Source organism: Coptis chinensis, chromosome 3, assembly GCF_015680905.1.
Source record: "Coptis chinensis isolate HL-2020 chromosome 3, ASM1568090v1, whole genome shotgun sequence".
In the NCBI taxonomy this organism is placed as follows: domain Eukaryota; kingdom Viridiplantae; phylum Streptophyta; class Magnoliopsida; order Ranunculales; family Ranunculaceae; genus Coptis; species Coptis chinensis.
Window position 1 is genome coordinate 3,977,617 of NC_141458.1, and position 26,621 is coordinate 4,004,237.

Sequence of the window (26,621 nt, forward strand, 5' to 3'; positions counted from 1 at the left end):
TTGGAATTGATGAATATTGTTGATTGAATTGCAGGTGCCACGCAAAATGAGTAACATGGATAAATGATTTTTTGGTCGAAAATCAGTTACTAGATTGACAAATGAGTCGACGTCAACACTAAACACCGATGATGATGAAAACGAAGTCTATAATTTGCAAAACCCTTCAGTAATTGAATTTTCAGACCTAGTTGATCTACTAACACATGCTACATTGGCTAGAAATTCGGAAACTCATATCTTTTATCGTGTAAATATGGTAAGCATTTGATAGTTAAATTTGATTTCTTTAACATCATAATTTGCATTTTTTTTAATTTTAATGAATAAATGTTTAGGGAGGGGAGATGAAATTGCGGTGTTGTTGGGCATCCGTGAATAATTGGTGGAAGATAATGGTTGCCAAAGGAGATTGTTTTGAAGGCATAAGAAATGAAATTTTACAATCTCCGTTTGGGTTTCATTGGTTATCAAAACGCCGACCCGTGGTTTGATATACAAAAGTTAGGGTGGGACACAACTCACACTTTCCAGTTTGATAGGTATCACTTGGATGTTACTATGCTCATGGGAATGAGCGTAGGCGTGGCCGGCTCTCGGGGGCCATCGTAGGCCAGGCCGGCTGGGCCCCTAGACCCCTAGATAAACAATAAACACTTGTATGTTACATCACACTTTCCAAGCCCAATAATTGAATAATCTATTCATGTATTAGATTATAAGGATCTACATGGTCCAAGCCCAAAAACTAAATCATCGCCGTTCAATTCTTAAAAATGGAAAGGAATGCATTGAAAAATGCAAAGTTCTAACCCATGGGAAGGCACTTGGAATGCTGATGATAAACAAGTTTACACGAAAACCAAATTAAAGGTTTTGTAATTGAATAGGCCCTATATTTTTGTGCTCGCCTTGGGCCCCAAGTCGGTTACATTTGGAGAAGGTTTTTTGATTATGCACAACAAAGTTGGCCGAATATAAGACCGGAGCATTGGGCTAAATGGGGTATCAAACCTTTTTTTGTGAATGAGAGAGTGACGAAGGTTGGTGCCCGACGAGTACAGATCGGGAGAGATATTTGCGAGCATTCTATTTTTATTTAGTCACGCAGTGTTCTTTCCCCACGGGTGATAGTTCACTGAGATTAGGTTGGATAGAGTGTTTGGTTTGGTTAAAATACATGCATAAGTATGATTGGGGTGGTGCTATGTTTGGAGCTTTGATTTACGCATTGGATCAAGCGTGCCGAGTCACAGCTAATATTGCAGATAGTCAATGCGGTGGCTTCACCCCTATTTTACAAGTAAGTTTTAAATTTTTAGTATTACAACTTTATATTAAATTACGTACATGTTTGATTTTGATATTTATTTTTATAATAGTATTGGTGGCATGAGTACGTACCTACCATGACTTCTTTTCTGAGACCGAACACGGACCGTAATATTGTCCCACGAATTAGAATATATGGATGAATGACTTTAAAGATCGCCGAAGTGGTCAAGGACACCATAACATTCATTTAGATTGTAACCAACTCGAGACTAGGTCGGCATTGGCGATACAGTGGACAGTACATCATGGTTTCATACTCAATATATGCAATTAAATGTTGATGATGTGAGAGAGATACTATGAATGATGTTTGGTTGTGTGAGGTGATTCGCCATGTACGTCGTTCGTATAATCTTACAATGCGCCGAATCGTCTTCGAGTTTGGAGGTATTATCGTGTGGTACCTGAGCGATAGGTGTTGGCACCAAATCGTTATGGACGCTTTTCATCCCACACCCTTCTCCGGAGAATATGTGCCCATTGGGAATAGCTAGTCAGTGGAGGTCCTATCTTAGAATGAATGAAGACTTGTGGCCACAAGCTTTTCTATATTTAGATGTGAATGGTGATTACGATAGTTACTAGGATCGCGTCTCAAGGGGTCCTATATTGCCTGCTAACATGGTCTTTGTGGGACATAAATCTATTAGAAGTGATTTGCGTATCCCACACCCTGCTGAGCTCTACTCTTCATCTCAAGGTCTTTACGAGGTTTTTGCTCCAGCTCCTTCCGATCCGGATAACCCATAGAGCTATGACATTGTTACATCTCAGGGAATGCATGTCGCCATACCTATACCTCATGTTGATCAAAGTTATTTTTCGAACTTTGTCCCGAATTTTGACACTCTAGATAAGGTTATATTTGGTTTATATTTTAAAACTTGAATTATATTTGGTTTATAGTGATGATTTTTCTTAAAGTTATTGTTTTTTTTTATAGGCTACACTTAGAGCACGATATGCTGAGTCACGGCTAATGATACATGGGATGCGCGATTCGTTTATGACTACAACCGACAAATACTATCATTATTTGGTGGCCGAGTGAGAAAAGAAGTAAAATTCACATGATAGAGTCGCAGAGTTAGAAGCGCAAATTATAGAAATGACATTGCGAGAATCGCGGCGAGAGTAAATCAAATAAGAGGCAACCTGGCGAGGGTTCGAGTCGAAGTTAGTTAGTTCGTTGTTGTTGTTGTTGTTGTTTTTTTTTTTTTTTTGATTGATGTTTGTATGAATTATATTGAATGAATTGGAATTGAATTATGTTTGTTTAATGAATGAATCTTGGTTACTTGAATGGATGTGTGGATTGTTGAGTTGTGGAATCAATGGTAATGGATTGTGGAGTGAGTGGAATTGATATGAAAACAAGAACAAGATTTCTCAAGTTTTGCGTCTGCTAGGTACAGACGGTAGAGTTTCTGCCGTCCGTCTATTTTATTAAAATGAGAGACAGACGTCATAGTTTCTGCCGTCTGTACATAAATAACCAACAGACGGCATAAACTATATCGTCTATCTTCTGAAATTTATTATGGCAGTTGCTAGCGAAGGTCATAACTTTGGCTGAATTTTTTGCTCTTTCCAAATTTAAGACCCTTTTAGCAGTCCCATTGGAATGACATTTTTGTAATTGGGGTTCTATATTTGCCTTTAACAACCCATATAGTTTTCCATTGGACTTGTTCTCACGCATGAATTGTGGGATAGAGGTTGATTTTCTCCATTTCTTCCTGGTTGGGAATCTCCTTGGCCAAAAAATTATCAACATCATTCGCATTCAATGATTTTAACCATCACTTATTGTTCACATTCTAAAGACGCTTTCTTCTTATTATGTTTATTCCATATCATGAATATAAGAATATTCCATATCATGAGATTTATGTCAATTTACCAAAATTCCATTTATAGCAGACGCTCTGTCAGACCTCATTTTACACATGATATATACCAGAAATATCACAAAATGGCCATTCCAATATATTGGGTCAGGGCAGGGCATTTCTTACGATGTGTGGAAGTAAATCTCTCTATATATATATATATTATAGCTCTCCCCTCATCAATTGAGGGAGAGTTTTGAGTGTCCACGTGGGCAAAACTAATTACGATAAAATAGGGAGAGACTTTTTTTTTGTGCCCGAATCTAACCTAAAACTTTTAAAAAAACTGGGTGATAGATATCTGGAAAAACCCACGATTCAATTTTACACCATCCACTCCGAAAACCCCAAAATCCAAGTTCCAAAACCCCAAAACTTTCTCCTTTTAATTCTTTGAGTCTCCAGATTAAGAATTAACCAAATTAACCAAGCTAATGCTGATAAATATGAGTGCTGGCTACTCGAGGTTGCATGGAGCAAAAGAAATTGATATTGAGAAGGCTGCTCAAGTGAACAAGGGTTCTTGGTTAGTGCATTTCAACTTATCTTTAGTTCTCCCAACTCGGTTTGCCAACTTATTATTTGCAAGCTACTTGATGTAGAAGTGGAATTTAATGTTATTTCTCTGTTCTCACTTGAATTGTAGTTTGGTTTTATCTCGGCTTTGTTCTCTCTATCTCTGAGATTATAGTCTAGAAATTGGCATTCAAATTTTTTGGAATTCTGATATCCGAATTCTTTCCACTTAATTTATTGGATTGTGTTTTTTTTATTGGACCTTTACCCCATTTTGGAATTTAACGATTTTAAATCTAATAATATGCATGAATATGCTTACAAGATTATTTTGGAAACGGAGAAACACACAAACGAATTATTTTTTATATGCTTACAAGGAAATCATACCATACTGATTAGTTACCCATACTGATTTCTCTCTCGGCCTTTTATTCCTTGAACTTTGACGACCAACTTGGAGGTTGAAGTTCCAATCTTTGACGACCAAGAGTTGGGGAGTCAACCTACTTGGACCGGTTGGATGTGCGAAACTAAATAAGAAGTTTAAGTTTTGGAAGTTTAGTATTTTGGTTTACTTACCAAGAGTTGGGAATTCAACCTACTTGGACCGGTTTGATGTGTGAGGCGAGTAGTGTAACATCATGCTCGCGCATCTCAACCTAACTTTGAGGTTGAAGTTCCAATCTTTGATGACCAAGAGTTGGGGAGTCAACCTATTTGGACCGCCATGAGGAAAACTAAATAAGAAGTTCGATTCTTAGAATGTATAAGGCTCAGACAAAGTTTAAGTTTTGGAAGTTTAGTCTTTTGGTTTACTTACCAAAAGTTGGGGATTCAACCTACTTGGACCGGTTGGATGTGCGAGGCGAGTAGTATAACATCACACTCGCGCATCTCAACCCAACTTGGAGGTTGAAGTTCAAATCTTTGACGATCAAGAGTTGGGGAGTCAACCTACTTGGACCGGTTGGATGTGTGAGGCAAGTAGTGTAACATCACGCTCGCGCATCTCAACCCAACTTGGAGGATGAAGTTCCAATCTTTGATGACCAAGAGTTGGGGATTCAACCTACTTGGACCGGTTGGATGTGCGAGGCCAGTAGTGTAACATCACGCTCGCACATCTCAACCCAACTTGGAGGTTGAAGTTCCAATCTTTGACGACAAAGAGTTGGGGAGTCAACCTAATTGGACCGGTTGGATGTGCGAGGTGAGTAGTGTAACATCACGCTCGCACATCTCAACCCAACTTGGGGGTTGAAGTTCCAATCTTTCTTTGACCTATTTTATTTTTTGACTTTCTATTCGCATGCTTTATTTTGTCTCTCCCCCCTCCCCCTCCCCCAAAAAAAAACAAGGTTTGCTTTACTTCGTTTTATTTTATACGGTATATTTATTTATTTTATTTTTCAAAAAAAAAATTCAGGACATCCATGGATTTCATTTTACACGGAGCAGGCTTTGAAGAGATCATTGATCAAGTCAAAAGGCAATAACTTGTTGTAGCAATTTCACGTGTAAGAATATCTAAACCGAAACGGAGCAGACTATGTACGCCATCCAGCCCAATCCAACAAGATTGTTCTTCGACTGTGAAAGCAAACAACCTCTGTACATCATTTTGATTCTACTATGTTAACAGCTGACACCACCCGCAGACATTTACAACTCTTAACCTCCAGTGCAACGAAAGATGACTGAGGGCGTCTACGTATGGAAATTTTAAGTATTTAGGTGTTTTCATGTTTACTGCTTTCATAGTTTGAAGTTTAGTCTTTTGGTTTACTTACCAAGGGTTGGGGATTCAACCTACTTAGACCGGTTGGATGTGCGAGGCAAGTAGTGTAACATCACTCTCGCGCATCTCAACCCAACTTGGAGGTTGAAGTTCCAATCTTTGACGACTAAGAGTTGGGGATTCAACCTACTTGGACCGGTTGGATGTGCAAGGCGAGTAGTGTAACATCACGCTTGCGCATCTCAACCCAACTTGGAGGTTGAAGTTCCAATCTTTGACGACCAAGAGTTGGGGAGTCAACCTACTTGGACCGGTTGGATGTGTGAGGTGAGTAATGTAACATCACGCTCGCGCATCTCAACCCAACTTGGGGCTTGAAGTTCCAATCTTTCTTTGAAAAACACTTTCCAAGCTTATACGTATTTTGCATAATTAATCATTAGTTAATTAGCTAAGTGAAGAGTTGGGGAGTCAACCTACTTGGACCGGTTGGATGTGCGAGGTGAGTAGTATAACATCACGTTCGCGCATCTCAACCCAACTTGGGGGTTGAAGTTCCAATTTTTCTTTGACGAACACTTTCCAAGCTTATACGTATTTTGTATAATTAATCATTAGTTAATTAGCTAAGCTTAGTTAATTTTCATGTTTACCGTTTTTATAGTTTTAAGCTCACCCACCCCTCCCCTCATATCCTCTGTTCTCATAAACAACGTAGGACACCAATCTAATTGTAGAAGTTCAAAATGAGGAAAACTAAATAAGAAGTTCGATTCTTAGAATGTATAAAGCTCAGACAAAGTTTAAGTTTTGGAAGTTTAGTCTTTTGGTTTACTTACCAAGAGTTGGGGATTCAACCTACTTGGACCGGTTGGATGTGCGAGGCGAGTAGTGTAACATCACTCTCGCGCATCTCAACCTAACTTGGAGGTTGAAGTTCCAATCTTTGACGACTAAGAGTTGGGGATTCAACCTACTTGGACCGGTTGGATGTGCGAGGCGAGTAGTGTAACATCATGCTCGTGCATCTCAACTCAACTTAAGTGATTGACTGTTCAAAATACTCCATGGCTTTTAGTTCATGTCGTAACACCTTAGGTTAGTTTTTATGCTTTGGACAGGAGATGCTTTGCTGCAGTTTATACCCGATGTAAGCTCACCCACCCTTCCCCTCATATCGTCTGTTCTCATAAATAAAGTAGGACACCAATCTAATTGTAGAAGTTCAAAATGAGGAAAACTAAATAAGAAGTTCGATTCTTAGAATGTATAAGGCTCAGACAAAGTTTAAGTTTTGGAAGTTTAGTCTTTTGGTTTACTTACCAAGAGTTGGGGATTCAACCTACTTGGACCGGTTGGATGTGCGAGGCGAGTAGTGCAACATCACGCTCGTGCATCTCAACCCAACTTGGAGGTTGAAGTTCCAATCTTTGACGATCAAGAGTTGGGGAGTCAACCTACTTGGACCGATTGGATGTACGAGGCGAGTAGTATAACATCACACTCGCGCATCTCAACCCAACTTGGGGGTTGAAGTTCCAATCTTTATTTTACGAACACTTTCTAAGCTTATACGTATTTTGTATAATTAATCATTAGTTAATTAGCTAAGCGTAGTTAATTTCCATGTTTCATAGTTAATTAGTGTGATTTATTATTGAAAAAATAAATTGCATTAGTGTGATCATAGAAAGAAATAATTTAATACCTTTTACATGTCAAGTTGATACCCTTTTGTACAATTCATTGATCTGAGTCCGCTTTGCATTTTCTGAACTTATTTCATATTGTTATGATTCTCTGAACAATTTCTTATTTAAATGATTATCATTATAGGAGAGGAAGCAGCGGTCGTGATTTTATCAGTGGTGCTGGAGAAACTGAACTCCAGCTTCAACGACGAAGGTGTGCAACATGCTTTTATTTGAGCGATTAATCCTATAAACTCCAGCAACTTGGTGGGCATATGCCTTCCTATGTATGCTGCCAACGTGAATGAACTAAGATATTGATGGTGAAATACTTAAAAGGTGTGCTTTTTTTATATATTTATATTTATTTTGTTCTTTCCTTTGGGTTTCTTGATTTCTTCTATAGTTTCCTGTAGGTCTTTCTATCGTTAATCCACTAAGAGTGTTTCAACATATCTTCGATTGTTTTCATGTTTCGTCAGATACTAACACCTTACACAATCCTACGAAAGAGAAGACATTGTACTATTAATAGAGCTATATATGTCCCTTTGACATAAGCATCTTAGTGGACTCACTATTGGTGAGATTTTGATTTTGATTTTTAATTTTTTTTTTTTATAATGAGGATGTTTGTATTGGAATTGGTATTGGTAGAACTATCAATAATTAGTTTTAATAGTGTGGTGGTTTTGGGGATGCCACGACATCTCTGGTGAGGTTGCTTTCAATACAAGTTTGTCTGGGTAAATGAGATTAGGGGTTGTTTTCGATACAAGTAATTTGGCATGGAGATGCCACTATAATTGGTCTTATTATTTAAGCATGTTCATACTCATTTGCACATAGTTGTGAGCTGTAACATAGAGTCTTTCCCTTCTATTTAGCTCCAAATGGGTCTAGCTCTCCGTAAAGGTTTATTCTTCAAACATTCACAATGTCTGAATTTCACTATTCAAACATAGTGTAGTTGGTACTGTAGTTTATTTATCAATACTTGAGAAATTAATTGGTTTTGAAAAGTTCTTGAATAATCTTTGGTAGTTTGATTTATTTAATGTAATATAGGTTACTCTTTAAATCTATCATGAATTTCCACAATGTACAAAGCTTCACGGTTCCATATACGATGGTGATAATGTTACAAAATCACCGACAAAAGAAGGAAATATGATGTAAGTCAAAAAAGTTTCTAGGAAATTTAGATTGTATTGCCAGTTAGGCTTATTTATTTGGAGTTGCTAAAGGGCCTCTGGCATGTGTAGTTTGTTTTGTCTTCTTATGTGGTTGTGCTCGGAGTTAGTTGTTTATTATTTAAGTTCTCAAGTTCATGTAATTAGTTTGTTTAGCGTGTTTTGTATGGTTATTGACTTTGGTAGTATGAAAATATTCATATATGGCTTTGTTCAGTTTTTCTGTGCGTGTTTAGTACTTGAATTACTGACCATTGAATTTTTTGACGACCTATATGATAACTCAGTCACTATAAATGTTTCATATTATTGGCTTCTCATATGCTACTTGGTTTGTACTTATTGAATTCTTTATGATTCATTTCAGTGACAAGTGATTAAGCATCATCATACAACGCTAAAAGATGAAGAGGGGCAGCCTCCAAATCACTAACATGTCATCAATGGGGCTCAAATGATTTTTGCGGTCCTCAAGGTATACTTTTTGTCCCATTTTATTTTTTGATTCATTAGAAATTTGGTAATTTTCTTATTTGTTTTTCTTTACTAAAATTGTTTTTCTTAATGAAATTATTTGAATTGGTTTTTATGCCCAATAGATGCTATGTTTTCATCTTTCTTCTCCAATGAAACCAACGGATATCCAAGATGGAGGTTTGATCGATTGCTTGCTTAAGTGGAAGAACAAATGGATAACGGTAAGTTCTTCTAATTTATTCACGTTACCTTTGATTGCTTTACCATGCTTATTTCTTGCAATGCCGTTATTGAATTTTTAAATACATCTCTTAAACTTAATTTTTGATCACGTATCCAATTGGTCAGACAATTAATGTGGTTGGATAAGTGCTTTTGGATGGTAAAACAAAATTTTCCCTTACAATGGTTGTAAGCTTAGTTTGTTTCATGTTCTATAGAAAGTCGGGCTTAATTTCTGGAACTAAATCTATATCATTGCCATTACCTGGCCTAGAAAACCATTTAGAAAATTAAATTGCTTGAATTGCAATTAAACTAAGAAGAAAGTAAATAAATAAAATTGCTTTTGGTCAGATGCCTATTCATATAAATGAAAATAATATGTATTTAATGAATGTTGAATTGGCTAAAAGGTTCTAGGGCCTAAGGGTTCACACACACCTTATATCAACACATCATTCACATGTGCGAGCTTTGTAACCTTGCACTTATTAGATTCGGTTAAAGATTATACGAACGCACAAAAATTAAATGTTGGTTGCTTGAATATTACTTTAGAAACACGTCAAAGAATTACGAATGGTACTAGCGTGGCGTACTGCAACTATCAATCTACGAAGTCTCATTGACAATAACTATTACTTGGATCCAAGATATGTTATTATGTTTGATACATCCTTTGATCTCAAGCTCTCACATACAAGTATTTGGTTGAGTGGGTGACTAAAGATGCTCAATACAATATTTATTTTTTTTAGCTGGGATGATTACAGAGTTGCAAGTACTAATTTCTACACATATTTCGATTTTTACCCAAGACTCTACTAAGGAAAAATATAAACAAAATATTTCAGGTATAGTTGAGGCTTCTGACTACTGACACATTGTAATTGGTATGAGTCCAGTAGCTTACGTATATTTCAAAACCTGTCATTGTACTGCATCCTGATTGTGTGTAGTATGGTGCCTGGTGGTGACATTCATATATCATATGCAGATATACATAAGTGGAAAATGGCGAAATTTATGATGAAGCAACCACGCATGACAGTATGATTTGGGAGTGATTCACTCTACAAGAATAAAATTGAAATCCTAACAAGGATGAACCATGCAAGTACAAGCTCCTGTACGGGACTAATGCTCCAGAGAAGGCACAATAAAATTAAAACAGAACTATATGTTCATTGACGAGTGCCTTTTCATGTGTCGTGATAGTGTACGTAGTCAACAATGAAGCTGCAAACAAACTATTTTTATCTTTTTTTTCGGTGAACTGCAAACAAACTCTTGAGTCTACAAACAAACTCTTGAGTCTTGATGCAGCATAATACGATTTGTGCATATTACCATTTGTTCAAAGAATCTTGATACAACAAATCCTGTATATATAACTTTATGTGCAGAATACATGTGTACACTCTTCTGATGCTTCTGTTCATTTCATCTCACAATTTCCATGCATAAAGAGAGATACACAAATACAAATCCTAACCAGAGGAGCTGTCAACCAAGCAAGATGGACCATCAGCTTTCAGTTTCCCAACCATTTCTTATAACAAGGTAATTCTCAGAAAACATATGGTTGCACACAAGATGCCTTGGTCATGCAATTCAAACAAAGTGTATTCGTGCAGAAACTGGACTGCTGGAGGCTCCTCTAGCACTTAATGCAATAACTGAGCCTTTCATGAAGAAATTATGTAATAAATACGGTCCGAACTTCTCGAAGCATGAGTATTAGCTATAATGACCAGTTTGATCTTTTGCAGGAAGAACTTTCATGCTCACAGAGTCACATTTAGTAGCTGTTCTTCGTCTTAAGGAACTTATAAGTTCACTTTCAGTGGATGTGGTTCTAGTGGAGGAACTATTATGTTCAATTTCAATAGTTTAGCTTTCGCTAAAAAAATTATTCTGATCATTTGTAGTTGTGGTTTCAATGAAAAGACATTTCAGTTCACTTCCAGTGTAGGCACTACCAGACACCTTAACTAGCAGTTCATCCTCATCCTGAAAAACCAACTTCCAGTGTAGGCACTGCCAGTCTTCTCTTTCAATAGTTGTTAAAATGCCTTGAAAGGTAACCGTATATAGGGTTTTGTTAGTGCAAGTAATGATTATGTAAATATGTTATTTGAGTGATTGCTCTATATAGGATTGTTTTGTCCATTTTGCTATGTTATAGATTAGTTATAGATTAGTAAAGGTCCTAAGGTGGATGGAGGCACACTTGAAGGTACATATGCTGGGATAGAGCCGACTGGTGCATTGGCCGTAGGAGTTAATGGCAATGCAAAGCCTGGGAACGGCAGTGGAAGTGGTAGACCAGGACGTAAGAAGTAAGCATTTGCCTTTGACAATTGAAAATATTGTTAATTTTCTAACATTTTTAATGCAATGATTGAAGTCTGATTCCAGTCAAATTATAGTTATAAAATACTGTTGAGTTTGTTTTTTGGACTTTCTGACTTACAATTTGGAGTACATATGCAGGACAAGCTTAGAAATAGCTGTTGCGCAATCGGATGCACCAACATACCCTGATCTTGATCCGGGCCAACTTTGGCACGAATGCATCCATTGACTGCTGCAGTTATTCCTGCTGGTGGAAATGCCAGGTACTATGTCTATATATCTAACTCAATACAGGAAATATTTTTTTTCCCAAAGTCCCTCAAAATGCTTTTGGGACTCCCAAATCCCTAGAATGCGGTGTGTTATGAATTGTGACAAAGAGACTCCCAGTCCCAGGGTACTGGTGTGTTATGAATTGTGACAAAGAATTCTCACTTTGTAAACTTATTTTTGAAACATTGTTGGTTTTGTAATGAACATGTGATCTTCTTTTTCAGAAAATAATGGGTAAAAAAGTTTAGACGGATATTGATATTGATTTACATTCATGCATTCAAAAATAATGAACATGTGATCTTCTGTTTCATAAAATAATGGGTAAAAAAGTTTAGACTAATATTGATATTGATTTACATTCATGCTTTCAAGTCTATTATGTTCTCGAACTGGTCCATGTCATATGCCATCCTAACCGACCTGGGCCTGTTTTGAAGATTTGTGGTTTGGACCCAAGTATTAGAAGAAAAATGGAGGTAAAACCAACAATTGCTCGAGGGGTATATTTGCAGTGGATTAGTCAGATTTGCCAAAGTGGTCTGGTGCAATGAAAGCCGTTGGTAGCGTTAAGGTGGGTACAACAGCGGCTGCTATGACTATTTTTCTGTGGCAACTCACCGCGCGTTCGTGATCAAAAGCGTAAACAAAATGAAGCTTCCAAGAAGCCTTTCGCAATAACTTATCACAATTGCTCCAAATTGTTTTTGTAGAAGGATTTAGTGCAAGGGTGGATTTCACCACTCTTTTGAATGTTAAATTACTATGTGATTGTTGTGGCTTTGTTGTTGCCTTGATTATGAAACGCGTTTTGTTTGCTTTTGGTTCATTCACAAAATCACAAGTTATATGTACCTAATGCGGTGATAGATCACAAAGAATCCTTTTTCAATATTGATTCACCAAATGATCTTTCTCGGTCTTTACATGTTTAAACTTTGCTTGCCAACCTTATTATTCCCACGAAACCATGACTTTGTCTGTGTGATAAGAGCCCAAAAACTGTAGTTTTAACCCCTTAACCATCATACTTTTTTTAGACCAATTATGTGAGTAATAATTAAGAGTTAATACTTTGATTTTGGATCGCTGACGTGTTTTATGCGTTTCATGTTGCTTCAAAGTCAATTATGTGCGAGAAATGTGCCACTTTGATGAGATAAAGGAGCAATGGTTGGTTGCTAAGGAGTTCTGTGATTAAAGGCCAAGATTCAAGAAGACAAAGCCTTTGTAAAGCCCGGTCAAAAGCTAAAAAGTCGACGCGAAAACAAACTTTGGTTGTCATTATCTAATAAAGTCGTGTGAATGAAATGTATGTGATACGTTGAAGCAAGGTTAATATCTTTGGACTCGGACCTTTTAATATGAATTGGGCCTACCTTATGTCAAAACGACCGGCTCGGAAAGAGTTTTCCAATGGTCTAATCCTTGACCCAATAAGATGAGCAAAAGTAGATGAAAAGTTTGTTGAAGCCAACTACAGCTGAAGAAGCCTTCTTGGACTGAAAGAATTGGGTTTTGGGCCTGATTCTCTGGCCCAAAACATGGCTCCAAGCCCATGCACGATTTTTGGATCTGAAACATATAAAAACAAAAACTTAACTCTTTGTTAATGGTAGATAGTTAGACCTAGATTAAGAATTGGATTAGTTAGCCTCCATTAATTAGTTTTAGAACTTAGTTTTAGAATTTCAATTAGTTAATTAATTAGTTTTTCATATCTTGTTTTAGATCTAGTTTCATGTTTAATTAATTACTTTAGAACAAAGTAGATTATTAATTTAGTATTTGAATCATTGTTTTATTATTCATTAGATAAATAAAATAGTGTTCTTGGTAATCTAGTTTCATTTTCAATTTACTCATTTAGTTCAATTCTTAGATTCAATTATTTGTCTTTATTAGATTGAATAGATTTTTGCGTGAGTAGTTTTCATTTGAGTTTAAATAAGCAAAGTTTCAATCTTTATATCATGTCTTGTTCGAATTTGATTGGGAATGATAGGTTTGATGATTCTCGCTAAACTTCCATTAGAGGGGTTCGTCCCTTTCGCCTTGATGAAGGCTTGATTCGTGGTTAATGTTGAATAGTCATAATTTCCTTTCCACTCTAGAAATGATTAGTTCACCATGAGAATGGGTGTAATCGTTCACATACTAGTTATGAAATGGTAGAAATGCCATGTCTAATTAGGGATTAGGAATAACCGTTATTCCTTGATTATGCGCGTTCGATTCAATTCGGATTACGATTAAAGGCCATTGGATTAGTGGATTAAGTTGAGCTAAGGTGGAATCAATCCCCTCTAACTCCTTATCATAGAATCGACGTAGTATTCCCATAGTTGTTTAAATAGTCGACTAGTTGCATCTTGTGGGTAGTTGCATCGTAGAGTCTAATTATCATTTCAGAAATCTCTCATTAGACTTAGAGTAGAGTAATTAGACTAGAAAACACAAAAAACAAAACTTAGCAGGACTAGGAGTGGAACGAACTTCCTACTCCACTATATCCGTTCAATAGATCGAGTAGAACAATCTTTGATAAATTTAGACAACGTAACTAAGTTTTAGTTTACTTACGTTTTGAGTTTCATCGCTCATTTCAATTATTTGTCAGGTAAACTTTATCTTTTCCTTTTTTATCAAATGGCCTTGCCATCTTAGTTTCACTTTCGCATTGTTTTCATTAGTATAAGTACTCTTCTTAAAGTCTCATTTCACCCACCCACCCTTGTTCGATTCTAACTGTAGTTGTCTTTTTTCAAAGATTAAACTTCCTCTCGAAAAAAAAAAAATAAAATAAAAAAAAAAATATATATATATATATATATATATATATATATATATATATATATATATATATATATATATATATATATATATATTATCGGCCACCAAGCGCTAAAGTTATTGGAAGTTGAATCCCACCCGCTCAAACAACAGAACTTCGAAGTTTATCTTTGGCACTTTATTTAAATTCAGTGAGCCAATTAGACTAGCCCGCCACATGCATCTTAATTTCAATTTTGTCGGATTTCCACGGGTTTGATTCGAACTTCGATTTTTCAAGTTTTTCAATGTTCTAACTTGTTATATACACTGAACACACGTAAACAAGACGCTATTCATAAGCAAAGCAAGGACGTAATCAGGTATTCCTTTCTTCCACACCTCGCATCTCCAGTTAGAGGTTTATACTAGTATATCAGGATTGTTTAGAGTGTTGACGTGTTTAGCTAAGTTTGGTCTTAGCTTTGTATGAGATTAAGGTCTGGTCGAACAAAAACACCGAACGTAATTACACAACAACGTCAACAAACAAGTCTATCTAGTATACCACCCACTACACCTCTAGCTACTATTTCACACACAACACCTGATATAATGCCTGAAGAAGGAGAGACTCCTCTCTCTGACTTCTACAAAGCCTTGAGCGATAGCCCCAAATCTTGCATCGTCTAGCGGACCGATTGGGGATTTCGAATCCCCCAAATATTTTTAATTTGTTACCCGTTTTCATGGTTTAGACCATGAAAACCTTATCGGCTTATCGTAGGATTGAACAAGTCCTAACAACATTCCACCATCCTACGGTTGGTGCGGAACAAATTAAATTGAAGGTATTCCCTTTCACCTTAGCCGATAAAGGCGTCGTCTTGGTTAATCGCCAAAGCCTAATTAATTACGTGGACTCGTGGGCTAAATTTGTTCACTGTTTATGGAACATTTTTACCCACCCCTAAAGACGGATGAGATGCTTTCCAAGATTCATTTTTTTCGACAAAATCTTCATGAATCATTTTCAGAGGCTTGGAATCTTTTCATTGATCTCCTTATAGAGTGTCCACATCATAACCTAGCAAAAGACACATTAGTTCGTGCCTTTTTCAAAGGACTTCTACACCACCATAAAGAAGTCTTTGACATAATGAATGGGGGTAGTTTCTTAAGTAAAGGAGCCTCGGAGGCTTATAAATTTTTAGAGGATCAAACTAAGCGAAATAACAACTGGGGGGGTAGTGACGATATCCACCGCTCCGCTAGTTCTTCTAATACGTTAAGGCAGCTGTATGTTTGAAATTAAACATGATCCCGAGCTTAAAACTCTAATCGAATCACTCACTAAAAAGGTAGAGGCCATTTCTGTTCAACAAAAGCCTATCCCCGTCATGAATGTAAATTCAAATCCATGTAGTTTCTGTTGGAGTCCTGAGCATCCCGACTCCCACTGTCCTATAGCCTATGAACAGGCTTGTTCCATTAATAGTGAACCTAACTCCCCTTGGAGACAAAATCCCAACTTCGGTTGGAGAAATAACCAACACGTCACACCTCCAGGGTACAATAATCAATATGTTAGGCCAACACACAGTTATAACCAAGCTCCATTACGACAAGGACAGGGTCAGGTGATAAAACATAAAATGAATAGTTTACTTACGAAATGAAAATGAAACTCAAAACATAAGTAAACTAAAACTAATTACATTCCTATGATTTATCAAATATTCTACTCTCAATCCTATGAGATATAGTGGAGTAGGAAGTTCGTTCCACTCCTAGTCCTTCCGCATGCTGTGTTTTCTAGTCTAATTACTCTACTTAAGGTCTAATGAGAGATTTACGAAGTGGCAACTAGACTACGATGCAACTACCCACAAGATGCAACTAGTCGATTATCAGAACAACTACGGAAATGTTACGTTGATTCGATGATAAGGAATTAGAGGGGGATTGATTCCACCTTAACTCGACTTAATCCTATTAACGACGAATTTAATCGTCAGAAATCGAATTGAATCGCCCAGAAACAATTGGTTCTTCCTAATCCCTAATTACACATGACATTCCTACCAATTCATAACTACCATGTGAACAATTAAACCCATTCTCATGCTGAACTAATCGTTTCTAGAGTGGAAGGGAAATTACGATGACTCTACGATAATCGGAATCAAGCTTTCATCAAGGCTTCTCAACCCCCTCTAATGGAGGTTTAGCCGAGAATCATTATGCAATCATTTCCGATTAAATTAAAACTAAACATAATATAAAGAATTGAAATTTACTAATCTAAATTAACCAATAATTAAAATCTAATTAATAACTAAGAATTGAATAACAAGTAATAAATGAAATCAGATCTAACACAAATGTAAATGACAAGAATCGAAATTAACAAACTAGCTATTTTATTAATCAAACTAATTAAGAGTAATGATTCTAAGAGTTTAATCTAAAACAAAAATTGAATATAAACTAAACTCGATCAATTTATTTAAATAAAACTAGATCTAGAATTATCTATTGTTTTAGGTCTAAAACTAGCTACCTTAACTATCTACCCTATCTACCCTTAACAAAGAGCTAAGCTTTGGTTTTTATACTTTCAGATTCAAAAATCGTGCATGGGCTTGGAGCCATGTTTTGGGCCAGAGAATCAGGCCCAAAACCCAATTCTTTCAGTCCAAAAAGGCCTCTTCAACTGCAGTTGGCTTCAATAGACTTTTCGTCTATTTTTGCTCCTCTGATTGGATCAAAGCTTAGACCATTGGAAAGCTCTTTCCGAGCCGGTCGTTTTGACATAAGGTAGGCCCCATTCCGAGGTCCGAGTCCAAAGATACGCCTTCGAAGTTCTCACGACTTGTGTCTTTGTTTTACGCCTCGCGTCGACTTTTCAGCTTTTAACCGGGCTTTAGAAAGGCTTTGTCTTCTTGAATCTTGGCCTTTAATCACAGAACTCCTTAGTAACCGACATTTGCTCCTTTATCTCGCTAAAGTGGCACATTTCTACACATAATGGACTTTGAAGCCTGAAATGCATAAAAACACGTAATCAGTGTTAACTCTTAATTATTACTCACATAATTGGTCTAATAGTATGACTGTTACAGGGTTAAAACTACAGTTTTGGGCTCTTATCATCAGGGTAATTATAATAATTATAACAACCAAGTGCAACCTCGACAAGGTCAAGTACAAGGTCAAGGTAGTTATAATAATTATAATGTTAATAGAGGTATCGTTCCGATAAATAATAACTATCAAAATCCGCCCATAAATAATTCACGCGAGATAGTTCCAGTCACACCACCCATGACTACTACACCCACACAACCGGATCGTCTTGACACCTTCATACAAGTGAGCCAAAAACTTTTCCAAACTATGGCTCAATCTAACCAACAGCTTCTACAATCCGTTAATAATTTAAGCCAACAGTTGGCCCAAGATAAAGCCCAACCCAAAGGTGTGTTTTCAGGTCACGCAATACCTAATCCTAAAACAACAAACACGACCTTTGAGGTAACCGATAATACTAGTAATGAATATGAAAATGTAGGTGAGCTAAATGTCATCACCACTCTCGCTTCTAGCAGAGTGGTTGATAACAAAAAGTAACTATGCCTATAGTTACCCCCACCAAGAGTCCCCCACACCTGCTATTTTACTAGATACCGAAAATAGAAACTCAAGAGCCTACCATTTGTAGTAGAGGTACCGGTTACAACACAACCTAAAAACAGAAAGCCAAGGTTAAACATCCGGTGATACATATGCTAAATATAGAGAGAAACCACCGTTTCCACAAAAATTAGTCATGTTAACTAGGGATACAAATTATGAGGAGATTAGGGGCGTTTTCAAGAATCTAACTATAAACCTTCCCTTTCTCAAAGCTATTAAAAGCTACCACACCATGCTAAGTTTTTTAAGGAGTTGTGTACTACTAGGCGTAAGACCAATATACTAAAAGACGCTTTTTTAATAACAATTCCCAACTCTATCCAACATAATGGAATTGTTAAGTACAAGGACCCTAGTCGCCCCATCGTCATAATGCACCTTAGGAGATTCCTATCTGACGACCGCTATTAGACACGGGGGCTAGTGTTAACTTACTCCCCGCTTCTATTTGTATAGACAAATAGGTCTAGACGAGATGCAACCCACTAAAATGGCGTTGCAATTAGGCGATCGGTCTATTAAATATCCTAAGGGTGTGGTCGAAAATGTCCCCGTAAAAGTTCGAGATTTCTACTATCCGGCTGATTTTGTCATCCTCGATACGTAAGTCGCTAACGACTCTGTCCCGATCATCTTAGTATGCCCTTTTTAAGCAACCGCCAATGCGCTCATTAATTGTCGCGATGGTTCGATGTCCATGTCTTTTGGCCATCTTGTCATTGAAGTAAATGTTTTTAAAACAAAGATACATTTACCCGATTAGCCTATGGATGGAGAGGTTAGCATGATTGAGAGCTTAAACTCGAGATTATTTTTCAACAATCGTTCCCGATAATCATATGCCCAAATTTCTTTCCTTTGGAAGTTCAGACTCCAACATTTTCATCCCTACACTAGTCGATACACATATTATGGATGAGGACGAGATAGATGACTTTCTCAAATATATAGAGGACTACCATAGTAATGTGGATATGACCAATCTAGATGAGGAAGTCGATGAGTTTCTTAGAGCAGGTGATGATTCACCCTATCAAGAACTACTTTGCACAACATCCACCTCGGCTCCCCTCCTTCCACCCTTTCAAAGGAATCTCGAGTTTGCACTCGATCTTTTTGTTTCTCCTGTGCTTCATAATTTTTTAAATCCACCTAGTAAACAAATACCCTACTTCAGAAGGACAAACCATTTAACACCTTTATTTTCAGACTTGAGACAGTCCCTACCTACACCATGAATGAGTTTTGTGCTAAACCCACACCCTCATTGTTTACATGTTTTCCTTCTACAACTTATCCATACCCACCATATCTTCCATAACCATTCACTTTTCCACACTTATTCACTAGGACACCCTCTTGTTCAAAGATGAAAAAGAAGGTGCATGCTAGGTTACGTTATAGGTCTATCCGACTTCGCTGTCAGTTCACTAGGTTGCGTCATAGGAAATCTTGGTGCTTGATTGTGTTTGGATATGTTTTCTGTGAAATTTATTTATGGAATGATCCACAACTATTTCGGTTGTTGATATATGATAAACTGCATGTTCATACATATGTTTAGATAAAGTCTCGAGTATCTGACTATAAACGACTCAATTTTTGTGTTTGGTGCATTTTCTTTCATTTCCAGATATTGGTGAGTACACCATTAAGGTAACCGGGCCCTCCCTATGGAGTGTGTGGTCAGAAGTACGGATCCTAAGTCCACGCTTTAACATAATTCACGTTTTCCACTTTTGCATGTTTTCTCGGATTTTTGAGTCATGTTTCTCTATGGGGTGAATTATGTCCTTATTGCTTATTGTTTTTCCTTATAAAAGTAAAAAAAATATTAAATAATAAACATAGTAATCTAAGAAGTCTCGAGAATCTGACTTTAAAAGACCCACTTTTAAAAAACAAATTTTCTAAACTCTGTTGTAAAAAATTTGTTTGGGGGTGGGGTGTTCGTGTTTCCGTCCTAGAATGTTTTATATCCCATTAGAGTTTCTTAGGCCGTTTAATTGTATTTCGATTCGGGTTAACATAATCTATGAATTTAGAGTTCATTCGTTCGCATAACGTACGTCATGCACGCACTTTGAGGCGTTTTCCACTATCTTATATGTCATCCATGGTCGGAATAGAGTGTTTTATGGATCATTGGATTGGAAATTCTCTCCTGATCATTTCCATATCTCATTCGCAAAAATCGGACCGGTAACGAAGCGGCAATGTTAGTTTGAAGTCGCGCTAAAAATCGACAAAAATTCGAAAAATTCGAATTGGGCTTGGGCTCAACTCCCGCGACGCACCGGCAATGCACCTGCGCCCCTATGTGTCCACCAACAGTCGCGTTCTTCACTTCTCCAAACCGCCATTTACAACCAACAAAGCTTCAAACCCTAACTAAAAAATAAAATTAAAAAGGAACCTAATTAAACCCATGCCCATAGTTCAAATCAACTTCAAATCTTCTCTAAGATCTTTCCACCACCACCTCCACCAAGTTAAATCACCAAAAACCACCAAAAAATAAAGAAATTCACGCTGCCGCACCACCACACCACCACCACCATCGTTTCTTTGTGAGGTTGTCCCTCATTGCTTCCCCACTACATTCCAAACACTCCAATGGCTCAACAACGTCGAATTTTGCCGGAGCAAGCATTTACTGGCGACCACTTCACGCCGTTTTTTTACGGTGATGAAATGATTAGTAGAGATTGGAATAGCTTGTGGTACTCCACCAACGCCTTCTACCACGAAGAGTTAGTCCGATGGTTTTACAACACGAGGGAGTTGGATGGGAGTAGAATTTTTGTTACGGTGGCGAAGAAGAAAAGAAGTAACTATCGGGTTGTTGGTGAGATTCTAGGCATTCGCCTAGAATCCATCTGGATGCCACGTTACAGGAGTCCCAATATAATGGGGTAGACCCTTTGATGAACGTGACTGTTACCGAAGGAAACTATAATACAAGCTCGCATTGTGTTCGCCAGGCATCCCTCAGAACCAACCAGCTGGCTGCAACTCAGTGGATTGGTTGGAACGTCCTAGGGAAGGAGAAGGTCAGCGACATCGGTCTGAACTGCCTCCACATTCTATGGATACTCCAGGAGTAGAAGTATGAGTTCTGTATTTTGGAGTTTTTGCTTAGCATGATTAGGGGAGTGGGAAAGTCTATTGCACCTCTCCCTATTTTAATAACCAAGATCATGCTGAAGTTGAGAGCGACTCTGACGTCTGATAGGATTTACCTCACCCTACACCGAAATCCTCGTATTTATAAGGATTGTGTCCAATGAGTTTGGAGGTTGCCTGAGGATAGGGTAGAGGACGAGGAGGATGGTGGAAATGAGAATGACTCGGAAGATGAGGAGGACTTGACTTGTTTTGATCGTCGATGCTTTGGAGAGGTGTTGGTGCGATCACGAGCGCGTGGCGTGATTCATCGTGGCATCGCTCACTCAATACTATCTGCGAAGACCTCCGGACTCGGCAGGCTACTATCCACCATAACTTCGAGATTCGTACCCAGCGAGAGGATGAGCGGTGGGAACAGATGAGGACTGAGCTAGAAGCTCAGCGTCAGTTCCGAGCCGATATGCTTGCACGCTTCCCACCTCACAGGGATTCTCCTTCTGAGGATACATCATCGAGAGGTGCGGCGTCGTCGCCGAAAAGATTTAATGGTGCCGCCCCATCGGAGCTCGGGAGCCATCTCCTGGAAATGTGCCCTCCTTACCACCAGACCGGCGTGTTTAGGGATAGTATAGCTTGATGATTTTTATTTGTAGTTTTATTATTGTTAGTTACTTTAATGTCAGTTTTAATTCGGTAATTTGAATTTTGTAGTGAAATGTACTTTGAATGAAAAATTTAATATAATGCGGTTATTTTCATTGTGCGTGGTTGTTTAATATTGATCCCACCTTCTCAAATTGTTTGGGGGTGGTATTATCTATTCCAGCATGATTTTTATATGACCCTCATTTTTAGAAGTTATTTCGGAGTCAGGGTGAGAATATGGCCGATTAGGCATATCTATGAATAAATATCATGGTAGGATGAAATCTCGATAAAATAGGTAGGTTCTATCCTAAATTCAACCTAAAAGATACTAGGGTTGTTTAAGAATCAAGAATATGAGTTGTTTCCATTTTCGGGTTTGGAAATTTTAGTATTTTCGGAAACTGCCGTAAAAACTTGTTGGCAACTTCTTGATCCGTTTTAGCAACTTAAAATTTATATAAACTTCATTCATTCTACACTCACAACCCACACTATACCTAACTTTCATCACTCACCTTTCACTCCCACGTTTCCCACGTTTCGTCTCATTTTTCAACCATTAGCACCTCGGAGCGCACCTGCGCCCCAGTGGAGCGCAACTACGCCCTAGTCTCTGTCAGAAATTTTGCATTGAGCGCACCTGCGCCCAAAGTGAGCACGACTTCATCGCCAAAACACCGGAACTTCGAAAATCATCGAGCGCTGCTTTCAAGTGGAAGCGGACTGCTACGACCTCTCCGTAAACACAAAAATTTCCATTTTTCTGCGGGTTGTTCCCAGATCATATGCAGCTGTTCCAGAGCATCGTTTTGAGATGACATGTCCTACAATAATACCGGAACAATCTTTCGAAGATATGTTTCAAAGCACTACTTATGGTGCTTGGTTTCGAGGCGATCACATACTTAGGCTGGGAACCGCTTATGGTAAGACCTGATGAACTTTATTCTCCAACACTAGCATCTTATTTTTATGATAATTATATTTTCCTTGAGAGACCGGATGGAGAACAAGTGTTCTCCATCAACATTGATGATGAACCAATGGAAATTACCAGGTTCTTGCTAGCATTTGTTCTTGGACTTGCTATGCCCGCTGCTGAAATACAAGACCCATGGTGTTATTGGGTAGATAATATGCATGTCTACACTTATGAGTTTTTGCATGAGTCGTATGGGGCAGGCATTTTCCGTATCGAGGACCAAAGGGACTATAACATCGCTTTTGGTAGCCTGTCCATGAACATAGGAACTGTTATGTTTTGGATTATGCTAAACATTTTAGGGGAATGACGTTTTTCTTCTGTGAATGATGCCACTTGCAGCGTCTTCCTTTCTTTAGCCACGGGACGTATATGCCATAACCTTCTCAGAACCTTGATGTCTAGTTTAGCTCGAGCCCATAGCATGAGGCATAAGTACCTTCTTATGCCTGTTCTAATTTCCCGTATTATGCTATGTTTCTTTCCTGTTTTTTGTACACGCTTTCACGGATTGGATTACGGTCGACGATCTTATGCGACCCACCAATAGTATTATTCGATCTTTCCGCAATAATGACTTGGCAAGGGTGGAGGATACAACCTCATCGGGTTGCACCCTACACCCCGTCGGACCAAGTGGCTTTAATAGGTTAGCAATAATAGATGATAAATGGCGGAAGCCTGGCAAATTATCATGGCATGGCAGGACGCGAAGGAACCTCACTTCTTTATAGAAGAAGAGGATGAGGAGGATGATGAATAAAGCGGGAGATAAGGTAAGTTTTAATTCTAGTTAGTGTCTGCTTATGTCCCAAGCAATTTGATTCTTGTTAACCCCATAATAGGTGGAACTCTTATAGAGTTGCGTCAGTTTTTTTATTTTCTATATTAGTATGTTCTAACCTTGTTTTGCAGATGTTCCAGAATTTCACGCGTTTCTATGGTATTTTTCTACCCTCTTTATTTAAATGCTTTGAGGACAAAACATGCTTCTTGTTTGGGGGCATAGAAACACGTGTAATTAAGGCATCTGCTAGGATATAAATATGTATAATATGCATTTTTTTCTAGTTAAAATTTCAAAAATTCAAAAATATAAATAAATAAGTTCATGCTATACACTTAGGAATATTGGTATTGTTTTCCTTCTCTATGCTCTTAATAATCTAGAAGTCTCAAGTAGCTTTTGCATTAGAATAATTTTTAGAAACTTAGGTTAATATGTAGGTAATAATCTTTGCATCTATCTATAAATATATTACATGAGTATCTATGATTGTTAGCAGCAAGTTTCTGAACTCTAGGCTAGAGTACTTATTTTACAAATCCTGTGAGAATATAGCCTAAAGCCTTATATGAGCGAAACATTTGAGAAATGACACAAGGGAGAAGTAAAATCCGGATAGAGAAATCACACGCCCACTTGCTTGATCACTATGCCATATCCTAAGCGAGAATTTAGGCCCTCTTTGGATCGATATAGCCGAAATTCAAACCTATGAATTATTTTCCGCTAGTCGCCCCTCGAGCCTTTCTTTAGCCTTTCATAAACCACAAATCCTTTACCCCTGTTACAAAACAAAACAAAATAAAAATTCAACCTACCCAATTTAGATAAGTCCGAGAATAGAATGAGAAAGAAAGAAGAAGAGAAAACCTCGTGTAAACAAAAGTTAGTTAGTTGCTTCAAAAAATAAAGAAAAGAAGTTTCCATCCAAAGAAAAGAAAAATAAAAATAGAAATAAAATAAAAACTCCAAAAAAATAGAATAAAAAGAGTCAAAAGCCAAAGAAAAAGAAAAAAATATATGGCTAAGGATGGAAACAAAGTGTAGAAGCAAAAGTAAATAACAAGGTTTTCTCTAGTTACATAATATGAAGACTCTATTATCTCAGACTTGTCCTTTTGAATATCCATTTCCTTCCTTCTTAAACCATCTCCTAATCCCCACAACACCTAATAAAGACCTCTAGCTCAATTAGGAATAGGTTAGTATGATAGTAAGTTGCAGATGTGTTTGATCGACTCCGGCTTCCTTGTTGTCATTGAGATTGTAAGGTAAAGTGTGCCCACCGCATTAATTTGAGTAAATAAAACTTGAGTGGAAAAATCAGAGTGTTGTATCTTGACTATTATTGTGAGAACCTACTTAAGGACGCTATTCCGAGTTTCAGAAACGAACCTGCTAGGCATTTCATAGTATTACTCATTATATATATGTTTATTGTAGATGATTGATTATTATGCATATATTAGCTTAGGTTTCGACTTGATTACTCTATATGCATTGCTAGTGAGAGGTATAATTAATTTAGAGCATGAATAAGGAAACAATAGTTTTATTTCTTAGTCGTTATAGTATAGATGAAGTTTGTGAGTACCTTCACTGGAAAACTTTCACTAGGCTATAACTCGTCCACTAGGGAATTCCTAGTGGTTTAAGGCCTTGTTGCATATGGTCAATGCAATTGCACTCAGCGAAACGAGAGTAGATAGAACTCCATTTTTGGTCACTTATTCTAATTTCTCATCTTTGCTTGAGGACAAGCAAAATGCTGTTTGGGGGTGGTTTGATAAGAGCCCAAAACTGTAGTTTTAACCCCTTAACCATCATACTTTTAGACCAATTATGTGAGTAATAATTAAGAGTTAATCTTGATTCGTGTTTTATCGTTTCGTGCTTCAAAGTCAATTATGTGCAGTGCCACTTTGATGAGATAAAGGAGCAATGGTTGGTTGCTAAGGAGTTCTATGATTAAAGGCCAAGATTCAAGAAGACAAAGCCTTTGTAAAGCCCGGTCAAAAGCTGAAAAGTCGACGCTTGTAAAACAAAGACACAAAAGTCGCCAGACTTCCGGGCGGCCAGATCTTTGGACTCGACCACTTCGAATTGGGCCTACCTTATGTCAAAACGACCGGCTCGGAAAGAGCTTTCCAATAGTCTAAGCCTTAACCCAATCAGAGGAGCATAAGTGGACGAAAAGTCTGTTGAAGCCAACTGTAGCTGAAGAGGCCTTTTTGGACTGAAAGAATTGGGTTTTGGGATTGATTCTCTGGCCCAAAACATGCTCCAAGCCCATGCACGATTTTTGGATCTGAAACATATAAAAACAAAAGTTTAGCTCTTTGTTAATGGTAGATAGTTAGACTTAGATTAAGAATTGGATTAGTTAGCCTCCATTAATTAGTTTTAGAACTTAGTTTTAGAATTTCAATTAGTTAATTAATTAGTTTTTCATATCTTGTTTTAGATCTAGTTCCATGTTTAATTAATTACTTTAGAACAAAGTAGATTATTAATTTAGTATTTGAATCATTGTTTTATTATTCATTAGATTAATAAAATAGTGTTCTTGGTAATCTAGTTTCATTTTCCATTTACTCATTTAGTTCAATTCTTAGATTCAATTATTTGTCTTTATTAGATTGAATAGATTTTTGCGTGAGTAGTTTCCATTTGAGTTTAAATAAGCAAAGTTTCAATCTTTATAGCATGTCTTGTTTGAATTTGATTGGGAACGATAACGTGATGATTCTCGGCTAAACCTCTATTAGAGGGGGTTGCGAAGCCTTGATGAAGGCTTGATTCGTGTTAATGTTGAATAGTCATAATTTCCTTTCCACTCTAGAAATGATTAGTTCACCATGAGAATGGGTGTAATCGCTCACATGCTAGTTATGAATTGGTAGAAA

General features: G+C 37.4%; 1 protein-coding gene and 1 long non-coding RNA gene across 3 annotated transcripts in view; both read left to right on the plus strand.

Annotated features, from left to right (window-relative positions):
- HBT (CDC27 family protein) overlaps positions 1-26,621 on the plus strand; it is a 101,080-nt gene that overhangs the window by 22,368 nt on the left and 52,091 nt on the right. The gene's annotated exons all lie outside the window — the stretch shown is intronic.
- On the plus strand, positions 7,326-9,897 carry LOC147507372 (uncharacterized). Its single transcript, XR_015216186.1, has 3 exons — positions 7,326-7,514; positions 8,736-8,843; positions 8,968-9,897. It is a non-coding gene; the product is annotated as an uncharacterized LOC147507372 (long non-coding RNA).